The 24700-nt window shown below is 44.0% G+C and overlaps 3 non-coding genes across 3 annotated transcripts; 2 read left to right on the top strand and 1 right to left on the bottom strand.

The window, feature by feature from the left end:
- Positions 1–1182: 1182 nt before the first annotated feature.
- trnal-cag (transfer RNA leucine (anticodon CAG)) lies at positions 1183–1265 on the bottom strand. Its single transcript has one exon. It is a non-coding gene; the product is annotated as a tRNA-Leu (tRNA).
- A 7971-nt stretch (positions 1266–9236) lies between these two features.
- trnag-ucc (transfer RNA glycine (anticodon UCC)) lies at positions 9237–9308 on the top strand. Its single transcript has one exon. It is a non-coding gene; the product is annotated as a tRNA-Gly (tRNA).
- A 14426-nt stretch (positions 9309–23734) lies between these two features.
- LOC137308338 (small nucleolar RNA U3) lies at positions 23735–23952 on the top strand. The gene has a single exon (XR_010959497.1). It is a non-coding gene; the product is annotated as a small nucleolar RNA U3 (small nucleolar RNA).
- Positions 23953–24700: the final 748 nt, after the last annotated feature.

The raw sequence follows: 24700 nt of genomic DNA, 5'->3' as shown, positions 1-24700 counted from the left end.
CTGAAAACGGGTCCCAGATGATTTGCGTTCACTCGTGACTTGTTTTCCAGTGTTGGTCCGTCAGGTTTGCAATTCAATTTGTGTTGGATATTGAAGATATTTCAGGATGATTGCACAACATACCATGTGCAAAGAAACATCTTGATAACTTCATTGACGCTGCAGAGGCCCCAGCACCCCTTTCAATATTGTTTTTTTAACTCACAGTTTTCAAAAGGGAATTGGATAAACGCTTGAATGGAAACATTTTCAGGGCTATGGGGAAACAGCAGGCGAGTGGGACTAACTGGACAGCTCTTTCAGAGAGCTGGCACAGGCACGATGGGACGAATGCCATTCGAATGGCGCTGTCCTATTCCATGATTCTATTAATAGGTCAATTTCCGCCTTTCACTGAGCCTCTCTAAATGGTGCACAGTAATCGTGTCCCTGTGAAATGAATCTGAACAGTAATACGGAAATTAGCGTGGGTGAGCGGTTTAAAACTCTGGTTAGGCACCTAACAGGAAATTTCCCCTCTCAGTTTGATGAGATTATCAATTATCTCCCCCCCTTTCGATCTTAAATGTCTTTATATTTTTTTGATCTCTTCTTCCACTGTCATGCACTCAATGCTGGTCTCCCTGGTAAATACTGAAGAAAAGTGATTATTTAATATTTCTGCCATTTCGCTGTCATTGCCTGTGAGTTTGTCGTGTGTATCCCTTAGTGACCCTATTCCTATCCTAAACTTTCTTTGGCTGTTGATGTGTCCAGAATACTTTGCTTTTTTTGATATTCCTTTTTGCCTTTCTAATAGTTCTTTAGACTTCTTTCCCAGTCTTTTCACATTCCCCCTCTCCTTTATTGTCCAGTGTGGGCCTTTTTCTTCAGTTTCAATTTTGACCTTATTTCTTTATTCATCCCTGCTGTGTCATTTCTGGCTCGTTTGTTCTTACTTTTTAGTGGGATATATTTCTCCTGGACTCTATTGATCACCGTTTTAAATGTTTCCCACTGCTGTTCTATTTCTTTGTCCAGGTCATTAATATGTGAACCATTTCACCGTTCGAAACTTCTCAAGTCACATTTCCATCACAAAGCCAGTTGCTTTTGTGGGAGGAGCAAATCGACTTGGCAGGAAAATCAGCTGCAGCCCAATCCACAAATAAAATATTTCCACGTAACAGTAAAGATAACAAATGTCAGAAGTGGGATTCGAACCCACGCCTCCAGATGAGACTGCGACCTGAACGCAGCGCCTTAGACCGCTCGGCCATCCTGACGACCGATTTCATGTTTCATTCTGCATAATTTCTGCACTGTTGGCCAGTGAAAGCATCATAAAAGTTTAAAATGTTACTCACCCAACGTGGAGCTCGAACCCACGATTAAAAACTTCGTGCTCTGTCCGACTGAGCTGGCCGGGCCTGAGTATTGTTCACCGCCTGATCTGTCATGACAGCAAGCAGGAGAAAGACTCAATTTCGAATTATTGCAATCAATTCTGAGGGATCGGATGAACTGTCACTTCGAAAGTCACGGATGAATCAAGGACAGTCAACATGGATTTGTCAAGGGGAGGTCGTGTCTGACGATCCTGATTGAATTTTTCGAGGAGGTGACAAGCAGGATCAATGAGGGTCGCGCAATTGATGAAGTCTACCTGGATTTTAGCAAGCCTTTTGAAAAGTTCCCACATGGCAGATTGGTCAAAAAAGTAAAGGCCCATGGGATACAAGGGAATGCGGCTTGTTGGATCCAAAATTGGCTCAGTGGCAGGAAGTTAATGGCCGACGGGTGTTTTTGCGGATGGAAGGCTGTTTCCAGTGGGGTGCCGCAGGGCTCGGTACTTGGTCCTTTGATTTTTGTGGTATCCATGAACGATTTGGACTTAAAAGTCGGAGGCATGATAAAGACATTTGCGGGTGACACAAAAATAGGCCGTGTGGTTGATAGCGAGGAGGAAAGCTGTAGACTGTGGGGGTTCAGGCAATTTTCTGATAACAAAGCACTCAATCTATCTCTGAACGAATCTTGAACGAATACGTGTGTTTGACCCGGCACAGGCACGATGGGCCGAATGATCTCCTCTTGTGGACTAACATAATACGATGATACCAAGTGTTATCAGATGGAAAAGCAACACATTCCAATAAAAGCAGAGAGAGGAAACTAGACTAACAGCAAAACAGCACGGTGAGATATTGTATTTGAAAGGATGAGGAGGGATAGTTTATCAAGGTGGTAGTCACATAGGGTATCAATTGTGACTTTGATAAGGACCATTTCATGCTGCGACAGTCTCTGGTACTGTGTGTGAGTGTGGGATTCATTCTGTATCTGTATGTCTCTGGTACTGTGTGTGAGTGTGGGATTCATTCTGTATCTGTCAGTCTCTGGTACTGTGTGTGAGTGTGGGAGTCATTCTGTATCTGTCAGTCTCTGGTACTGTGTGTGAGTGTGGGATTCATTCTGTATCTGTCAGTCTCTGGTACTGTGTGCGAGTGTGGGATTCATTCTGTATCTGTCAGTCTCTGGTACTGTGTGTGAGTGTGGGATTCATTCTGTATCTGTCAGTCTCTGGTACTGTGTGTGAGTGTGGGATTCATTCTGTATCTGTCAGTCTCTGGTACTGTGTGTGAGTGTGGGATTCATTCTGTATCTGTCAGTCTCTGGTACTGTGTGTGAGTGTGGGATTCATCTGTATCTGTCAATCTCTGATACTGTGTGTGAGTTTGGAATTGATTCTGTATCTTGTCAGCAGTGTGTGTGAGAGTTTGTGATTAATTCTTTATATAAAACTGTGTGTTAGTGTGGGAATCTTTCGGTATCTGTCAGTCTCTGGTACTCCATGTGAGTGTGGGATTCATTCTGTATATACAGTTTCCAGTACTGTATGTGGGAGTTGAATTCATCCTAGATATGCAGTTACTCATACTGCATGTGATTGTGGGATTCATTCTGTATATACAGTCTCCAGTACTGTATGTGGGAGTTGAATTCATCCTAAATATGCAGTTACTCATAATGCATGTTAGTGTGGGATTCATACTGTACCTGTCAGTCTCTGGCACTGTGTGTGAGTGTGGGATTAACTGTGTGTCTGTCAGTCTCTTGTACTGTATGTGAGTTTGGGATTCCTTCTGCATCTGTGAGAGTTGGAGTCATTCTGTGTCTCTGTGTCTCTGGTACTGTCTCTGAATGTGAGATTCATTCTGTATCTGTACGTAATTATTCTGTACAGATTACATTATGGCGTTCAATATTGTAGCTTTAATATCTCGATGTTTAAATAGTTTTACTCATTGTTTAATTGGTAAATATGGACATACTTTAGGATATGATGCTGGAGGTTTTAATCCGATAATTTGTGTGCTTTTTGGAGTACTATTAAATCTGTATCTCTGTGAGTACTGTTGTGGATATTAATGTATCTTTCAAACTGATAAGGTGACATTTTTGAATTGGTATGTAATGTGTAGATCAGTCTGTAGAAATAGAATTGACACCGTATCTTTCAATCTAATATTGTATGAGATTTTTGGACTGGTATGTAATGTGTATCTCAGTCTGCACTAATAGAATTGACAATCTATCTTTAAATCTCATTCTACGAGTACATTCTGAACAAGTATCTAATTTGTTTCTCAGGTTTACTATCTTTCAATATTTCTCAATCTGATACTCTACCTGAGTTTTGGACTTGTGTGCAATTTGTATCATATGATACACTTTTCGAATGGATATTGCATGTATTAAAGTCATGTGTGAGAGTTCTGGGCTAGTATTTAATTTGAATCTCGAGGTACATTATTGGGATTCATTCTGTACCTTTGAATCGGGTACCATGTGTGATTTCTATCTGGTATTTAATTCGTAGCTAATTTTGCTCCATTGTGAGATTGACACAGTGCCTTTCACTCTGAGAGTGTGATTTTGGACTGGGATTTTTGTATCTACCTGTCAGCGGGACTGAGTTAGGGGGAATGGAACAGTGCCAGCCTCACCTACTCTGCTTGACTGTTGGATTGAAAATGTGTCTCTGGAAATTGTGATCAGTGTGGGACTGACTACTTCTGCTGTCTGAGACTGTGGAACTGATGACCTGTCTGTGTCTCTGTGCTCTGTGAGTGATAATATACCTACTGTGTGTGAGAAGGAGCTGGCTGCATTGTTCCTTCTGCCTCGGATGGAGGAAGCATCACATTTATTCTGGATCGTTCAAGGGTTTGCCTGTCGAAAGAAAATTATCTCTTGTTACTCAGGAACATGTGAGGTCGAAAATACAGAAGTGATCAGTTTAATATCTCTGTTAATGATCATTTTGAATATCCACAAATGAAATCCAGTGATACAAACAGTGTCAGTGTCTGACTCCACTGCAGTACTGCAGCACTCAACTTCTGCATACCAGGTGTGTTGGGCAGTTTTACAACAATTTAATGACATCCAGACACGGCCCAACCCCTGCACTGATCCATGAATGGGACTACCCGATGGGGCAGGGACCTTTGTACAGGTCAGGTTTCAAATCTCCTCTCCCATGGGACTAACCGTTCAACCGAAACCAAACAGCCGCTGTTTAAAATGTGTCCTTGACACTTCTCAGCTGATGCCTGCAATAGATGCTCTTTGTATAACTCCCCACATCCTTACTGTCCGGCTCTGTTTCCACTCTTCACTGTCCAATAACAATAAACAGGGTGAGGCTGGAACTAAACGAGGACCATTCACTACTGGTTTGGGGAGAGAAAGCAGCAATGATTTTAATAGCAGGTTCTTCCCATTCTCTCTCCCTTCCCCTGGACACACCCTGTGCACACACAGCCCTAGAATGACCTCTCCCTTCCCCCCTCTCACTCCATGTTCCGTGACCAGTTCCTGATCCACTCCGCCTCTTACAAACAGCCCCCGGACTCGCCCTGAACTTCCCCCGGACTCAATGCCGATCTCTGAGCCCATCTGTGGATACGGTCCCGAAGCGATGATCTGCTGTAACGAGGCTGCTCTTTGCTCCCCTCCCCCGGGGGCCGTGATCTCTCCATTCCCGGCTGTTTTAAACCATCTTCTTCCGCTCACTGAGGGAATGGCGCCCACAATTCCCAATCCAAAAATCGATGGAAACTTTCCCCAATTGGAATTTTTCCGAGTCTGATCAAAGGAAGTGGGGCTGGGGGAGAGGTCAGAGGGAATGGGGTCCACAGGCAGTGCAGGAACAGGCACCAGAATGGGAAACAGATGGGATTCCACCAGTGCCTAACGCTGGAATCCAGACTGACTTTAAAATCTCCAACTATTAAACGAGATGTTTCCACCCCTGCTGTTTCTCTCAGGGTCTTTTGATGGTGAAGAGCCTTTCAGAGATAAAGTGAGCGGCTGTGAAATCAGCCAATGGATTCTCTTCATTAATGGCCCCTATAATGTGTGACTGAGAGAGGATCTCTCAAAACAATCCTGGAGAAACATGGGAGGAAAGTGGGAGTCGGTGTATTTGCTGGGACCGTGTAGGGTTAATATCAGGCAGCAACAGTCGCAGATTAATTTAACCGGAGTGAAACTGTAGATCACTGAGAGTAATATCGAACAGCCCTGAGCTGAAAAACTGCAGATAGTACAACAGGCATTAGAGGGTTAAATGTGACCCATTGTTTCTGTCCCTCTCTGTATTGTCCCTGAGTGTGGGATTAATAGTGTGTCTGTCCCTTGTACAATATCAGTGAGAGATGTGATTACATCTCCTGTCTCTCCAACGCGATCTTTCTGGATAAAACGGCACTTTACCGGTCAGTCTGGATCTAATACTGTTAACGTCTGTCAGTCACTGTGTCTCACCGCTCTCTCTGTCTCTCTCACCGTGTCTGCCTCCCTCTCTCTCTCTGGTGCTGTATATGAAGGTGGATACTGTTATTGAGCGTGATTTGGACACAGATCGGAAGTGTAAGACTGATACTGTCTCTCTCTCTCTCTATTGCTGGACATGAAAGTGGGATACCGTCTGATATAAAATAGAGAGAATGAGATGTCCGGGCCGGGCCTCACTGTAACTGGGGATGTTTCGGCTCCAGTCCCAGTTCATGGTCATAATCCTTTCACAGATTCAGGTCGAGAGTCTCTGTGAGACGGTAACACTGGCGGAGAAACTCCGCGTCATAACTCAAACCCCAACAGATGAGATTCTCCAAATAAGCTGCAATAAGGTGTTTGTAAAACGCTGAACCCGTCTGGGAGGGGATGTGTGGGGAGATAGAACAGGGAAACAGACTGAAATGGAGGAGCCGAGTTGACTTCTTATTGAATGGACTGTATTTAGGCAGGAATATTAACGATTTCTCATTGTAACGGGGCTTATTTGAAAGCTTCGGGTTTTGGGAATCCTTGAATATGAAGCCCGGGTCTGTCAGGGTTTGTGCGGAGCGCTGAGGTTCGGTTCTATTATCGATAAACGGTTTGAAACTGTCGGATGGAGAGAACTGGAGGTGGAGCTGGAAGATCAGAGGCCACTCTCCGCTCTGTCACTCTGACTGTCTCCTCCCCTCCCGATTTCCCTGTTTAATCCCCCATATGGAACCAAAGCGGGTCGGTGGACTCTAAACACGGTTTACTCGTTAACAGGACGAAAGGCGAGTCATGTTCCTGATCTCCTGGGCACCAGGCAATTCACTGTTATTTGTTTCTGTACAGAGTTACATTTCAGTGATTCCCCAGTGAGTTTGATGCGTTATGTAAATAATCCAACAAAATAGAACAGAAACGGAGCGAAGCGCTGAATTCCACAGATGTAGAAAGGTTAGTCGAGCAGTTCTGGTGATTCTTTACGAGCCCAGCATGGCAAGTAGTTTAAATAAATACAAGAAACCTGGTGATGTGTGGGCTGGGATCTATAAGTCACCGTTTAAAGTACCGGACTGTGGTCACTGCCCCGACTCCAGTCCCATTAATTCCTCATCTAGTCCACAACGAAACAAAAGCAGCTCAAAGCCACACTGGTAGCATGATATTAGCGTTTCCCTTCAGACAGTCACCAGTCCTTTCACAGATACAGAGGGTGGCTCTGAAAAGAGCCTTTACATCGAGTTACATTGAACCTACAGCACAGAAACAGGCCATTCTGCCCAACTAATCTATGCCAGCGTTTATGCTGCTGATGAGCCTCCTCCTTCCTTACTTCATCTAACCCTATCGGCATATCCTTCTATTCCTTTCTCCCTCATGTGCTGATCTATCTTCCCCTTAAATGTCCCTATGTTATTTGCCTCAGATACAACCTCGTAGTTGCAAGTTCCACATTCTAACCACTCTCTGGGTAAAGCAATTTCTCCTGAATTCCCTATTTGATTTATTAGTGAATATTTTATATTTATTACCTGAAGTTTTGGACTCCCCACAAGTGTAAACATTTTCTCTACATCTATCCGAACAAACCCTATCATTATCTTAAAAACCTCGATCAGATCAACCCTCAGCCTTCTCTTTTCTTGTGAAACGAGACCCAGTCTGTTCAGCCTTTCCTGATAAGAATATCCTCTCATTTCTGGTATCATCCTTGTGAATCTTGTTTGCACCTTCTCCAATGCCCCTATGTCTATAATATGGAGACGAGACCTGTTCGCAGTATTCCAAGTCTGGTCTAAACAAGGTTATATACAAGTTTAACATGACTTCTTTGCTTTTCAACTCTATCCCTCTAGAAATGAATCCTAGTGTTTGATTTGTCTTTTTATGACCTGATTAACCTGGGTCGTTACTTTTAGTAATTTGTGTATCTGTACCACTAGATCCCTTTGCTCCTCTATCCCGTTTAGACTCTTATTATCCAAGCAGTGTGTGACCTCCTGATTCTTCATTCTGCAAGTTTATTAATGCCCTCTTGCATTTTGATGCTTTCTTCCTTTGTATTAACTAAATCCCCCAAGTTGGTGTCGTCCACAAATTTTGGAATTGTACTTCCGATTCCCGAATCCAAATCGTTAATGTAAATTGTGAAGAACAGTGGTCCCATCACCTGGAACTCCACTTCCCACGTTTTGCCACTCTGAGTAGCGACCCTTAACCTCTATTCTCGGCTTTCAATTTTGTACCCAACTGACCTGATTCCACGTGCTCGGAACTTAGCCATGAGTCTACAATGTGGTACATTATAGAAGGCCTTCGGAAAACCCAAATATATCACATCTACTGCATTAAACTTGTCTACACTTTCTGTTCCTTCTTCAAAGATTTCAATCAGGTTGGTCCTGTCCTTTGGGTTATCAGATTAAGCCTTGGCCGGTTTACTTGCTCTTGGAGCTCACAATGCTGGTTTTCTTCGGCATCAGCACGGCCTGGATATCAGACAACACCCTGAGCGATGGTCACCCGTGCCAGCAGCTTGTTGAGCTCCTCGTCGTTGCGGATGGCCAGCTGCAGGTGTCTGGGGATGATGCGGGTCTTCTTGTTTGTCCAGGGCCGCGTTGCCGGCCAGCTGGAGGATTTCAGCCGTCAGATACTCGATGCACAGCAGCCAGATAGACCGGGGCTCCGGCACCCACACGTTCAGCATAGTTCCCCTTTCGCAGGAGCCTGTGAACACGGCAAACAGGGAACTGCAGTCCGGCCCGGGATGAGCGAGACTTGGCCTTGGACAGAGCTTTACCGCCGGTTTTTCCTCTTCCAGACATTTCCACAATCTCACAAACACTTTCACAAAGAATGAAGAAATCCTCCCGCACTCGCCCTTCTTATAGCTTCTGGAGGAGTACAGTGGGGGCACTTGTGATGGGTCTCTCTCAGAGTGTTTACACTGCCCCCTCGCCCTCACTGATATTCTATCTTTGAATTGCTGTAATATTGTCCTTTAGTAATATTGCTACTCCTCCTCCTTTCCCTATTTCCCTGTCCTTTCTAAAGATCTTATAGACTTGAATATTAAGCTGCCATTCCTGCCCAGTTGGTAGTCAGGTCTCTGTAATGATTTAATGGAATTATTTAACTTTACTCAAAGGCTGATGTGAGCTGTGGTAAAATGTATTTCCAGTTGGTCAAGTATTGCAGGTATCGACTGTCTCTTCAGTCCGATATCAGGTGAAGAATTACTGGCTGCTGTGGAATTTCCATTGATTGGGGGTTGGCGAAATCGACTGGGCGGAAACAGGAACTGCAACAGAGCGAGAAAGGATCCGTCAGAAACCAGTTCAAATGAAGAACAAAATCCAACAGCCTGCAGTGTCTGGTCAGGGTCTGATGTTTGGGAACTATTTTATTGTTGATTATTTTCAGCGATGGTGGTATAGTGGTGAGCATAGCTGCCTTCCAAGCAGTTGACCCGGGTTCGATTCCCGGCCATCGCAGTTAAGTGTTTTTATTAGTTTATTTCCATCAGAAACTCTGAAGTTTTCAATCGAATTTGATGCAGTTCAGTTGGATATTGTTTCCAAAATATAATCGGTGTAATTATAGTAAAATGTTTTCAACCTTCATTTCTTTTCCCTACAGAAGGAAAAGAGGAAAATCATGCTGGAAATATTGATTTACCAAGGGTCTAATGAGAGTGAGGAAGGGAAATGATATGATTGCCTTTATTGTAAGGGTGTTGGAATATGAGAGGAAGAAGGTCTTGCTGCAATTGTCGTCTGAGGAAGTATTGTGTAAAATTGGCCAATATCCGGTGGAGTTGAGAAGAATGAGAGGTGATCGCATTGAAATGTATAAAATTCTTAGACGGCTTGACAGGGTCGATGCTGAGAGTCTGATTCCCCTGGCTGGAGAGTCAAGAACTGGAGCTCATCGTCTCAAGATAAGGGGTCGGCCATTGAGGACCGACATGAGGAAACATTTCTTCACTCAAAGGATTGTGAATCTTTGGAATTCTCTGCACCCCAGAGGGCTGTGGATGCTCAGTCGTTGAGTTAGATTCAAAGCTGAGATCGATAGATTTTAAGAGAGCAACATGCATTATAAAGAGTTGGACGACCATGCATTATAAACAGTGAGAGCACCATGCATTATAAAAGTGAGAGCACCATGGATTGTTATCAGTGAGAGCACCATGCATTTAAAAAAGTGAGAGCACCATGCATGACAAACAGTGAGAGCAGCATTGATTATGAACAGTGAGACCAATATGCATTTTAAACAGTTAGAGCACCGTGCATTATAAACAGTGAGAGCACCGTGCATTATAAACAGTGAGAGCAACATGCATTATAAACAGTGAGAGCACCATGCATTATAACCAGTGAGAGCACCATGCATTATAATCAGTGAGAGCAGCATTGATTATGAACAGTGAGACCAATATGCATTATAAACAGTGAGAGCACCATGCATTATAAACAGTAAGAGCACCGTGCATTATAAACAGTGAGAGCACCATGCACTATAAACAGTGAGAGAACCATGCATTGCAAACAGTGAGAGCAGCATTGATTCTGAACTGTGAGACCACGATGCATTTAAAACAGTGAGAGCACCGTGCATTATAAGCAGAGAGAGCACCATGCATTGTAAACAGTGAGAGCACCATGCATTTTAAACAGTGAGAGCACCACGCATGATAAACAGTGAGAGCACCGTGCACGATAAACAGTGAGAGCACCGTGCACGATAAACAGTGAGAGCACCATGCATTATATACAGTGAGTACACCATGCATTACAAGCAGTGAGAGCACTATGCACATTAAACAGTGAGAGCACCATGCATTATAAACTGTCAGAACACCATGCATTATAAACAGTAGGAGCACAATGCATTATAAACAGTGAGAGCACCATGCATTATAAACAGTGAGAGCACTGTGCATTATAAGCAGTGAGAGCACAAAGCATTATAAACAGTGAGAGCACAATTCATTGAATGCAGTGAGAGCAACATGCATGATAAACAGTGAGAGCAACGTGTATTATAAACAGTGAGAGCACCATGCATTATAAACAATGAGAGCAACGTGCATTATAAACAGTGAGAGCGCCATGCACATTAAACAGTGAGAGCACCATGCATTATAAACTGTCAGAACACCATGCATTATAAACAGTAGGAGCACAATGCATTATAAACAGTGAGAGCACCATGCATTATAAACAGTGAGAGCACTGTGCATTATAAGCAGTGAGAGCACAAAGCATTATAAACAGTGAGAGCACAATGCATTGAATGCAGTGAGAGCAACATGCATGATAAACAGTGAGAGCAACGTGTATTATAAACAGTGAGAGCACCATGCATTATAAACAATGAGAGCAACGTGCATTATAAACAGTGAGAGCACCATGCATTATAAACAGTGAGAGCACCATGCATTATAAACAGTGAGAGCAACATGCATTATAAACAGTGAGAGCACCATGCATTATAACCAGTGAGAGCACCATGCATTATAATCAGTGAGAGCAGCATTGATTATGAACAGTGAGACCAATATGCATTATAAACAGTGAGAGCACCATGCATTATAAACAGTAAGAGCACCATGCATTATAAACAGTGAGAGAACCATGCATTATACACAGAGAGATACCAAGCATTATATACAGTGAGAGCACGATGCATTATAAACAGTGAAAGCACCATGCATGATAAACAGTGAGCGCACCATGCATTATAAACAGTGAGAGCACGATGCATTATATACAGTGAGTGCACCATGCATTACAAGCAGTGAGAGCACTATGCACATTAAACAGTGAGAGCACCATGCATTATAAACTGTCAGAACACCATGCATTATAAACAGTAGGAGCACAATGCATTATAAACAGTGAGAGCACCATGCATTATAAACAGTGAGAGCACCATGCATTATAAGCAGTGAGAGCAACATGCATGATAAACAGTAAGAGCACAATGCATTGAATGCAGTGAGAGCAACATGCATGATAAACAGTGAGAGCAACGTGTATTATAAACAGTGAGAGCACCATGCATTATAAACAGTGAGAGCAACGTGCATTATAAACAGTGAGAGCACCATGCATTATAAACAGTGAGAGCACCATGCATTATATACAGTAAGTGCACCATGCCTTATAAGCAGTGAGAGCACTATGCACATTAAACAGTGAGAGCACCATGCATTATAAACAGTGAGATACCAAGCATTATAGACAGTGAGAGCACGATGCATTTTAAACAGTGAGAGGACCATGCATTTCAACCAGTGAGAGCACCATGCATTATAAACAGTGAGAGCGCCATGCATTATAAACAGTGAGAGCGCCATGCATTATAAACAGTGAGAGCGCCATGCATTATAAACAGTGAGAGCGCCATGCATTATAAGCAGTGAGAGCACCATGCATTTTAAACAGTGAGAGGACCATGCATTATCAACAGTGAGAGACCAATGCATTTTAAACAGTGAGAGCACCATGCATTACAAACAGTGAGAGGAGCATTGATTATGAACAGTGAGACCAATATGCATTATAAACAGTGAGAGCACCTTGCATTAGAAACAGTGGGAGCACCATGCATTATAAAGAGTGAGAGCAACATGCATTATAAACATTGAGAGCACAATGCATTGTAAGCAGTGAGAACACCATGCATTTAAAACAGTGTGAGCACCATGCATTATAAAGAGTGAGAGCCCCATGCATTTTAAACAGTGAGAGCACCGTGCATTTTAAACAGTGAGAGCACCGTGCATTATAAACAGTGAGAGCACCGTGCATTTTAAACAGTGAGAGCACCTTGTATTTTAAACTGTGAGTGCACCTTGTATTTTAAACTGTGAGTGCACCTTGTATTTTGAACTGTGAGAGCACCGTGCATTTTAAACAGTGCACCTTGTATTTTAAACTGTGAGAGCACCATGCATTATAAATTGTGAGAGCACCATGCATTAAAAACAGTGAGAGCACCATGCATTGTAAACAGTGAGATACCAAGCATTATATACAGTGAGAGCACCATGCATTTTAAACAATGAGAGCACACTGCATGACAAACTGTGGGAGCACCATGCATTATAAACCGTGAGAGCACCATGCATTTAAAACAGTTAGAGCACCATGCATTTTAAACAGTGAGAGCACCATGCATGATGGGCAGAGAGAGCACCATGCATTTTAAACAGTGAGAGCACCATGCATTTTAAACAGTGAGAGCACCGTGCATTATAAACAGTGAGAGCACCGTGCATTTAAAACAGTGAGAGCACCGTGCATTTTAAACAGTGAGAGCACCTTGTATTTTAAACAGTGAGAGCAACGTGCATTTTTATCAGGAAGTGCACCGTGCATTTTAAACAGTGAGAGCACCGTGCATTTTAAACAGTGAGAGCACCATGCATTATGAACAGTGAGAGCACCGTGCATTTAAAACAGTGAGAGCACCGAGCATTTTAAACAGCAATTGCACCTTGTATTTTGAACAGTGAGAGCACCGTGCATTTTAAACAGTGAGAGCACCGTGCATTTTAAACAGTGAGAGCACCGTGCATTTTAAACAATGAGAGCACCTTGCATTTTAAACAGTGAGAGCACCGTGCATTATAAACATTGAGTGCACTGTGCATTTTAAACAGTGAGAGCACCTTGTATTTTAAACCGTGAGTGCACCTTGTATTTTAAACTGTGAGAGCACCGTGCATTTTAAACAGTGAGAGCACCTTGTATTTTAAACAGTGAGAGCACCGTGCATTTTAAACTGTGAGAGCACCGTGCATTTTTAACAGTGAGAGCACCGTGCATTTTAAACAATGAGAGCACCGTGCATTTTAAACAATGAGAGCACCGTGCATTATAAACATTGAGTGCACCGTGCATTTTAAACAGTGAGAGCACCTTGTATTTTAAACTGTGAGAGCACCTTCTATTTTAAACTGTGAGAGCACCGTGCATTTTAAACAAGGAGAGCACCGTGCATTTTAAACAATGAGAGCACCGTGCATTTTAAACAGTGAGAGCACCGTTCATTATAAACATTGAGTGCACCGTGCATTTTAAACAGTGAGAGCACCTTGTATTTTAAACTGTGAGTGCACCTTGTATTTTAAACAGTGAGAGAACCGTGCATTTTAAACTGTGAGTGCACCTTGTATTTTAAACAGTGAGAGCAACGTACATTTTTATCAGTAAGTGCACCGTGCATTTTAAACTGTGAGAGCACCGTGCATTTTTAACAGTGAGAGCACCGTGCATTTTAAACAATGAGAGCACCGTGCATTTTAAACAATGAGAGCACCGTGCATTATAAACATTGAGTGCACCGTGCATTTTAAACAGTGAGAGCACCTTGTATTTTAAACTGTGAGAGCACCGTGCATTTTAAACAATGAGAGCACCATACATTTTAAACAGTGAGAGCACCGTGCATTTTAAACAGTGAGAGCACCGTGCATTTTAAACAATGAGAGCACCGTGCATTTTAAACAGTGAGAACACCGTGCATTTTAAACAGTGAGAGCACCGTGCATTTTAAACAGTGAGAGCAACGTGCATTTTTATCAGTAAGTGCACCGTGCATTTTAAACAGTGAGAGCACCTTGTATTTTAAACTGTGAGTGCACCGTTCATTTTAAACAGTGAGAGCACCTTGTATTTCAAACTGTGAGAGCACCTTGTATTTTAAACAGTGAGAGCACCGTTCATTATAAACATTAATGCACCGTGCATTTTAAACAATGAGAGCACCGTGCATTTTAAACAGTGAGAGCACCGTGCATTTTAAACAATGAGAGCACCGTGCATTTCAAACAATGAGAGCACCATACATTTTAAACAGTGAGAGCACCTTGTATTTTAAACTGTGAGAGCACCGTGCATTTTAAACTGTGAGAGCACCTTGTATTTTAAACTGTGAGTGCACCGTGCATTTTAAACAGTGAGAGCACCTTGTATTTTAAACTGTGAGTGCACCGTTCATTTTAAACAGTGAGAGCACCTTGTATTTTAAACAGTGAGAGCACCTTGTATTTTAAACTGTGAGAGCACCTTGTATTTTAAACAGTGAGAGCACCTTGTATTTTAAACTGTGAGTGCACCTTATATTTTAAACTGTGAGTGCGCCTTGTATTTTAAACAGTGAGTGCACCGTGCATTTTAAACTGTGAGTGCGCCTTGTATTTTAAACTGTGAGAGCACCGTGCATTTTAAACTGTCAGAGCACCGTGCATTATAAACAGTGAGAGCGCCGTGCATTATAAACAGTGAGAGCGCCGTGCATTTTAAACAGTGAGAGCACCATGCATTGTAAACAATGAGAGCACCTTGTATTTTAAACTGAGAGCACCGTGCATTATAAACAGTGAGAGCAACGTGCATTTTTTTCAGTAAGTGCACCGTGCATTTTAAACAGTGAGAGCACCGTTCATTATAAACATTGAGTGCACCGTGCATTTTAAACAGTGAGAGCACCTTGTATTTTAAACAGTGAGAGCACCTTGTATTTAAACAGTGAGAGCACCTTGTATTTTAAACAGTGAGAGCACCGTGCATTATAAAGTTGCAACAATGTCCAGAGCAGGTGTGTGTGAAGCCCAGGGAGAGAAGAGAAAACACACCCAGGGGGAGGGTTGGACCCTGCAGCAAACACTGAGCAGCTCAGACAGGCAGAACGGAACCGGTTGGAGGCATTCAGAGGAAAGGCAGGGGAGAAACAAGCTGCAGACTTGGATTCGGGCGAGATTCTGTGCAACTGGGGGAGTGTGAGGGAGAGAGTGAGAGAGAGGGGAGAGGGAGGGAGAGAGAGAGGAGGGATAGGGGGAGAGAGCACCTTGTATTTTAAACAGTGAGTGCACCTTGTATTTTAAACAGTGAGAGCACCTTGTATTTTAAACAGTGAGAACACCGTGCATTTTAAACAGTGAGAGCACCTTGTATTTTAAACTGTGAGAGCACCGTGCATTTTAAACAATGAGAGCACCGTGCATCTTATATTACATTCTGCACATTACAAGGTTGGGTGGACCCAGTAAATATCTTATATTACATTCTGTATATTACAAGGTGAGGTGGACTCAGTCCATATCTTATATTACATTCTGGACAATACAAGGTGAGGTAGAGGTAGAGATTGAACAGGGAGGGGCGAGTTTCTAATTCAAACAGGAGAAACCAGTTGAGGGAAAAGCTGTTGACCTTTCGCTGACAGCAACTGCCAGAATTAAAGTTGCAACAATGTCCAGAGCAGGTGTGGGCGAGGCCCAGGGACAGAAGAGAAAACACACCCAGGGGGAGGGTTGGACCCTGCAGCAAACACTGAGCAGCTCAGACAGGCAGTGCGGCACCGGTTAGAGGCATTCAGAGGAAAGGCAGGGGAGAAACAAGCTGCAGACTTGGATTAGGGAGAGATTCTGTGCAACTGGGGGAGTGTGAGAGAGGGAGAGGGAGAGGGGTAGAGAGAGGGAGAGAGAGAGAGAATGAGAGGGAGAGGGAGGGAGAGAGAGAGGGAGAGTGGGTGGGAGGGAGAGTGAGAGAGAGTGAGAGAGAGAGAGAGGGGGGAGAAAAAGAGAGAGTGAGAGAGGGAGTGGGACAGAGAGAGAGAGGGGTAGAGAGAGGGAGAGAGAGAGAGAATGAGAGGGAGAGGGAGGGAGAGAGAGAGGGAGAGTGGGAGGGAGAGAGAGAGAGGGAGAGGGGTAGAGAGAGGGAGGGAGAGGGAGGGAGAGAGAGAGTGAGAGGGAGAGTGGGAGGGAGGGAGAGTGAGAGAGAGTGAGAGAGGGAGTGGGAGAGAGAGTGAGGGGGGAGAAAAAGAGAGAGTGAGAGAGGGAGTGGGAGGGAGGGAGTTCTGGCCTCTTGCTGTGCCTTTTTAATCCCTTGCTTTTGTATTTTAATCAATTCCCTCTCACTCCCCTCAGGAATCTTTTTGATGAAATGCTGCAAGGAGATGATCCAGAAAGAGACATTTTGTGAGGAGGAGGAGGAGTGGGAGAAATCCTGGGCCAAGCATCGTTCTCTCCGCTGGGGACTGACTGACTGAGACCTCCACCACAGCCTGGACCCGATGGGGAGCACGTGAGTAATGTCTGGGTTACTCTGGGGTCACTGGGTGCACACTGGAATCACTGGGATATTCAGGGGACACTGGGGGGGTCACTGGCACATTCAGGGGACACTTGGGGTGGTCACTGGGACATTCAGGGGACACTGGGGGGGGGGGCGGTCACTGGGACATTGTTGTGGTAGTTCTTATTGTTGTGGTGGTGGTCTGAACATCAAGACCGCCACTCTGGCATCACTCTGGCATGACTGGGTGCAAGCTGGGAACCCTGGCTGCACCCTGGCATCATTGTGGGTTGACTGGGGGATCACTGGGGACACTCGGTTGGCTCCTTGCCGCCATCTGACCAAGATTTTTCCAAAATGTTGGCCTGGCTGTCTTCCATTTTGTCCAAGGTGGTGGCCAAGTTGGCCTCCATTTTGTCCAATGAGGGAGCCAAGCTGGCCTCCATTTTGCCCAAGGTGGTGGCGACGCGGGCCTCATTTTGTACGGCATGGGAGACGCGCCAGCGGTGACTTTTTTTAAAATGCTGGTCGCGCTCGCCCCCATTTTGTCCGGGACGGACTCCCCGCTGGCCTCCATTTGGTCCAAGCCCGGCTGCCGCACCTGCCGCCATGCTGCCCCTGTGCAAATACACTTCCAAATATATAAATACATCATAAATATACAGGTAATATACATATATATTATAAACACAAGTTGTTGTTGGTGGTGGTCTGATGATAAAGAACACCACTCTGGCATGACTGGGTGCAAGCTGGGAACCCTGGCTGCACCCTGGCATCATTCCGGGTTGACTGCGGGATCACTGGGGACACTCGGTTGGCTACTCATTAAATATCTGGTGTTCTCATTACATATCTTATATTGCATTCTGGACAATACACAGTGGGGTGGACTGAGTCCATATCTTAAATTACATTCTGTACAATACACAGTGGGTTGGACTCAGTACATATCTTAAATTACATTCTGCACATTACAAGGTGGGTTGGACTGAGTCCATATCTCATATTACATTCTGCACATTGCAAGGTGGGTTGGACTCAGTCCATATCTTATATTACATTCTGTACAATACACAGTGGGTTGGACTCAGTACATATCTTATATTACATTCTGTACATTACACAGTGGGTTGGACTCAGTCCATATCTTATATTGCATGCTGCACATTACACAGTGGGTTGGACTCAGTCCATATCTTATATTACATTCTGTACATTACACAGTGGGTTGGACTCAGCCCATATGTTATATTACATTCTGCACATCACACAGTGGGGTGGACTCAGTCCATATCTTATATTACATTCTGTACAATACACAGTGGGTTGGACTCAGTCCATATCTTATGTCATATTCTGTGCAATGCACAGTGGGTTGGACTCAGTCCATATCTTATATTACATTCTGTACAATACACAGTGGGGTGGACTCAGCCCATATCTTATATTACATTCTGTACAATACACAGTGGGGTGGACTCAGTCCATATCTTATATTACATTCTGTACAATACACAGTGGGGTGGACTCAGTCCATATCTTATATTACATTCTGTACAATACACAGTGGGGTGGACTCAGTCCATATCTTATATTACATTCTGTACAATACACAGTGGGTTGGACTCAGTCCATATCTTATATTACATTCTGTACAATACACAGTGGGTTGGACTCAGTCCATATCTTATATTACATTCTGTACAATACACAATGGGTTGGACTCAGTCCATATCTTATATTACATTCTGTACAATACACAGTGGGTTGGACTCAGTCCATATCTTACATTGCATTCTGTACAATACACAGTGGGTTGGACTGAGTCCATATCTCATATTACATTCTGCACATTGCAAGGTGGGTTGGACTCAGTCCATATCTTATATTACATTCTGTACAATACACAGTGGGGTGGACTCAGTCCATATCTTATATTACATTGTGTTCAACACACAGTGGGGTGGACTCAGTCCATATCTTACATTGCATTCTGTACAATATACAGTGGGTTGGACTCAGTCCATATCTTATATTACATTCTGTACAATACACAGTGGGGTGGACTCAGTCCATATCTTATATTACATTCTGCACATCACACAGTGGGGTGGACTCAGTCCATATCTTACATTGCATTCTGCACAATACACAGTGGGTTGGACTCAGCCCATATGTTATATTACATTCTGTGCAATACAATGTGTGGTGGACTCAGTACATGTCTTATATTACATTCTGCACAGTACAAGGTGGGTTGGACTTGAAGTTCAGCAAGTCCGGCATAAAAGAATTTGCTGTTCCTTAGTATTTTGGTCTGTGAAGACGTCACCGAGCCCTCTTCCTCCTTCAGGCTGCTGATCACCAGAGTTCTCTCGGTGCAGCTTCTGAAGCGGACTCTGGACCCGAAGATGATGCTTGAGGCTTCTTTAACTGGACGGGTCTCATCACCCCCCCTCCCGCCCCCCGCCGTGAGATCACAGGGTGAGGCCCCTTTTACTGGATAGGTCACACCGTGAGATCACAGTTCATACAGTGTATTAGGGACTGTTTCTTTGATCAGTACGTCGGGAACCAAAAAGGGAACACGCCATTTTGGATCTGGTAATGGGTGACGAAACAGGTTTAATTAATGATCTCAAAGTAAAGGATCCCTTGGGAATCAGTGATCTTAACATGATAGAATTTCAAATCCAGTTTGAGACCGAGGATTTTGGGTCTGAAACTACTATATTAAACTTAAATATGGGCAATTATAAAGGAATGAGGGCGGAATTGGCTAAAGTGGACTGGGTAAACAGATTAGATGGTATGATGGTGGATAAGCAGTGGCAAACATTTAAAAAGATATTTTATGACTCGCAACAAAAATATATCCCTGTGAGGAGGAAAGATGCCATAAAAACGATGAACCAACCATGGCTAACCAAGAAAGTCAAGGATGGTACCAGGTTAAAAGAAAAAGCATACAACATGGCAAAGATTACTGGTAAGCCCTAAGGATGGGAAAACTTTAAAAAACAGCAAAGGATGACGAAAAAATAATAAAGAGGGAGAAAATAAATCATGTGAGTATACTGGCAAGAAATATAAAAACTGACAGTAAAAGCTTCTCCAAGTATATAAAAAGTAAAAGTCTAGCTGAAGTAAACATTGGTCCCTTAGAGGATGAGACTGGGGAAATGATAATAGAAACAAGGAAATGGCAGAGGAATTGAACATCTATTTTGTATCTGTCTTCACAGTAGAAGACACGAATAATGTACCAATAATAGCAGAAAGCCAAGGGACAAAGTGGAGGGAGGAACTAAAAACAATCACTATCACTAGAGAAAAAGTATTAGGTAAACTAATGGGTCTAAAGGCTGACAAGTCCCCTGGACCTGATGGCTTGCATCTGAGGGTCTTAAAGGAAGTGACTACAGAGATAGTGTATGCTTTGGTTGTAATCTTCCAGAATTCACTAGATTCTGGAAAGGTCCCAGCAGATTGGAAAACCGCAAACCTAACACCCCTATTCAAGAAGAGAATGAGACAGGGAGCAGGTAACTATAGACCAGTTAGCCTAACATCTGTCATTGGAAAAATGCTAGAATCCATTATTGAGGAAGTAGCAGCAGGACATTTGGAGACTCATAATACAATCAAGGAGAGTCAACATGGTTTTATGAAGGGGAAATCGTGTCTGACAAATTTATTAGAGTTCTTTGAGGAAATACCGGGCAACGTGGATAAAGAGCAACCGATGGATGCAGTATATTTGGATTTCCAAAAGGCATTCGATAAGGTGTCACATAAAAGTTTACTACGCAAGCTAAGATCTCATGGTATTGGGGGTAATATACCGGCAAGGATAGAGGATTGGATAACTAAGAGAAAACAGAGAGTCGGGATAAAAGAATAATTTAAAAAATGGCAATCTGTAACTAGTGGGGTGCCGCAGGGTTCAGTGCTCGAGCCTCAACTATTTACAATATATATCATTGACTTACATGAATGAACAGAGTGTCTTGTGGCCAAATTTGCTGATAATACAAAGATAGGTGGAAAAGCAAGTTGCGATGAGGACACAAAGTGTCTGTAAATGGATATTGACAGGTTAAACGAATGTGCAAAATTTTGGCAGATGGAATATAATGTGGGAAAATGTGAAGTCATCCGCTTTGGGAGGAAAAATAAAAAAGCAGAATATTATTTGAATGGAGAAATACTACAAAATGCTGCGGTACAGAGGGATCTGGGTGTCCTCGTACATGAAATGCAGGTGCAGCAGGTATTCTGGAAGGCAAACGGAATATTGGCCTTTAATTCTAGGGGGTTGGAGTATAAAAACAGGGAAGTCATGCAACAACTGTACAGGGTGCTGGTGTGACCACACCTGGAGTAATGTGTACAGTTCTGGTGCCCTTATTTAAGGAAGGACATACTTGCATTGGAGGTAGTTCAGAGAAGGTTCACTTGGTTGTTTCCAGGGATGGAAGGGTTCTCTTATGAGGAAAGATTGAACAGTTGGGTCTATACTCATTGGAGTTTAGAAGAATGAGAGGAGATCTTATTGAAACATACAAGATTCTGAGGGGACTCGATAGGGTAGATGCTGAGAGGATGTTACCCCTCATGGGGGAATCTAAAACTAGGGGGCATAGTCTCAGAATAAGAGGTCGCCCGTTTAAGACGGAAATGAGGAGGAATTTCTTCTCCCAGAGGGTCGTGAATCTTTGGAATTCTTTCCCCCAAAAAGCTGTGGAGGCTGAGCTTTTGAATACATTCAAGGCTGAGTTAGACAAATTTTTGATCAGCAACGGAGTCAAAGGATATGGGGAAAAGGCAGGAAAGTTGGGTTGAGGTAAAAATCAGATCAGCCATGATCTCATTGAATAGCGGAGCAGGCTCGAGGGCCCGAATGGCCTGCTCTTGCTCCTATCTCATAAGGTCTTAAGATCTTATGATGAGGTCAAGTAGGTTTTTCCCTCGTGTTGGTTTACTCACCACCTGTCGCAGGCCCAGTCTGGCAGTTGTTTTCTTCAGAACTCGGCCAGCTTGGTCAGTAGTGGTGCTAATGAGCCACTCTTTGTGATGGATGTTGAAGTCCCCCACCCAGAGTACATTCTGTGCCCTTGCTACCCTCCGTCATTCCTCCAATTGGTGATCAACATGGAGGAGGACTGATTCATCAGCTGAGGGAGGGCGGTAGGTGGTAATCACAGGAGGTTGTCTTGCCCATATTTGACCTGATGACATGAGACTTCTTGGGGTCCCGAGCCAATGTTAACTATTTCCAGGGCTATTCTCCCCTGACTGTATGGAGCTGTACTGCCAGCCCTGGTAAGCCTGACCTGCCGGTGGGACAGGACATAACTGTGAATCAATGATTACAGTTTCAGTGTCAAGCACTCACTGTGTGAAACAATGATCTCAGTGCTGGGTCACCCACCCACTGTGTGAATCAATGATCACAGTGCTGGGTCACCCACCCACTGTGTGAATCAATGATCACAGTGCTGGGTCACCCACCCACTGTGTGAATCAATGATCACAGTGCTGGGTCACCCACTCACTGTTTGAATCAATGATCACAGTGCTGGGTCACTCACCCACTGTGTGACTCAATGATCACAGTGCTGGGTCACCCATCCACTGTGTGAATCAATGATCACAGTGCTGGGTCACTCACCCACTGTGTGAATCAATGATCACAGTGCTGGATCACCCACCCACTGTGTGAATCAATGATAACTGTGCTGGGTCACCCATCCACTGTGTGAATCAATGATCACAGTGCTGGGTCACCCACCCACTGTGTGAATCAATGATCACAGTGCTGGGTCACCCACCCACTGTGTGAATCAATGATCACAGTGCTGGGTCACCCACCCACTGTGTGCATCAATAATCACAGTGCTGGGTCACCCACCCACTGTGTGAATCATTGGGTATTGACAGGGTAGATGCTGAGAGATTGTTTCTCCTGGCTGGACAGTTTAGATAGGGGGCATCGTTTCAGGATAATGGGTCGGCCATTTAAGACTGAGATGAGGAAGAATTTCTTCACTCAGAGGGTGGTGAATCTTTGGAATTCTCTACCCCAGAGGGCTGTGGATGCTCAGTCGTTGTGTATGTTCAAGGCTAAGGTGGATAGACATTTGGATTTTTTTTATTCGTTCGTGGGATGTGGGCGTCGCTGGCGATGTCAGCATTTATTGCTCATCCCTAATTGCCCTTGAGAAGGTGGTGGTGAGCCGGCTTCTTGAACCGCTGCAGTCCGTGTGGTGAAGGTTCTCCCACAGTGTTGTTAGGAAGGGAGTTCCAGGATTTTGACCCAGCGACAATGAAGGAACGGCGATATATTTTCAAGTCGGGATGGTGTGTGACTTGGAGGGGAACTTGCAGGTGGTGTTGTTCCCATGTACCTGCTGCTCTTGTCCTTCTGGATGGAATCAAGGGATCTGGGGATCGAGCAGGAAAGTGGAGTTGAGGTTGAAGATCAGCCATGATCTGATTGAAGGGCGGAGCCGTCTCAAGGGGCTGTATGGCCGACTCCTGCTCCTATTTCTTACATTCTTATGTTCTTATGATCAGGACAGTTGCTGGAGGCTGGTATCTACATTATGCAAATTAGTGCCTACTGAGTCATGGCTGTACGACAGAAACGCTATTTCTTTTTCACAGAATTATAAGTTTACAAAAGGTGAAGCGAAGATTAATTGCGTTTTTATTCGATTCCCTGCCGGGTGCAATGAATGGTGGAAGAATTGGTCCGCGCTCAGCCTGTGTTAAAGGGGGCTCGCTGAGGGTGGAGAGCGGTGTTGCGGCAACCTTTCAGTAAGACTATACTTTTAGGGATCATTTCTATAGTTTTTGAACTTGAGAAATGTGTTCTGAAGTGTTTGGTCTCACTAACCACGAGGAGGAGATGTAGCTTTTCCTTCTGAGCGTGAAGCGGGTTGCAAGTGTTGATTTATACCAGCGCTTGTGGCCATTGATGACCGTTCCCTTCTCTCAGTGTGCGAGAAGTGGAAGAAGGAAACGCATTCTGAGTGGTTCGTGTTTCTACAGCTCAAAAGTAGCAATATTTATCCGCTAATTATTTTATATTTAAAGGTGCTTCTCTCCAGCGAGAGTGTAAGTCTTTGCAACCTCAGCCGAGCTCGTACTGCTATCTGTTGCTCTTCCCCTCCTTTTTCGGTTTTGAACTCATCACTGAACTGATTAGGCACAGTCACTGAAATAACGTAGTTAATGGGGCACAAAATCTAGGCTTGCAGTGCTGAGGGACTTGCATTACTGATTAAAACGTTGCTCCGCCTGCCGTCTCAGGTGGATGTAAAAGATCGCATGACGCTATTTCGAAGAACTTGAGGGGAGTTCTCCGAGGTGTCCTGGTCAATATTTACCCCTTAACCAACATCACTAATACAGATTATCTGCCCAATACACCATTACGGTTTGTGGGACCTTGCTGTGAGCAAATTGGCTGCGGCGGTTCCTACATTACAACAGTGGCTACAGTTCAAAAATGCTTTGGGCCATCCTGCGGTAATGCAAGGCGCTCTTTCAATGCGAGTTCTTTCTTTAGGAGCAGGAGGATTGGTGAATGGGACATCGTGTGAGTTAGGATACGGGCAGCAGAGTTTTGATATGCTGAAGATTATGGAGGGTGCATGATGGGAGGGCGGCCAGGAGAGCCTTGGAATTGTCGAGTTTGGCGGTAACAAAAGCATGGATGAGGGTTTCAGTCGCAGATGGGCTGAGGCAGATACGGGCGATATTATGGAGGTAGAAGTAGGCAG

The sequence above is a fragment of the Heptranchias perlo genome, unplaced genomic scaffold (assembly GCF_035084215.1).
Source record: "Heptranchias perlo isolate sHepPer1 unplaced genomic scaffold, sHepPer1.hap1 HAP1_SCAFFOLD_129, whole genome shotgun sequence".
Taxonomy (NCBI): Eukaryota; Metazoa; Chordata; class Chondrichthyes; order Hexanchiformes; family Hexanchidae; genus Heptranchias; species Heptranchias perlo.
Note: the sequence above shows the minus strand (reverse complement) of the source record. Positions and strands in the feature narration are given on the sequence as shown.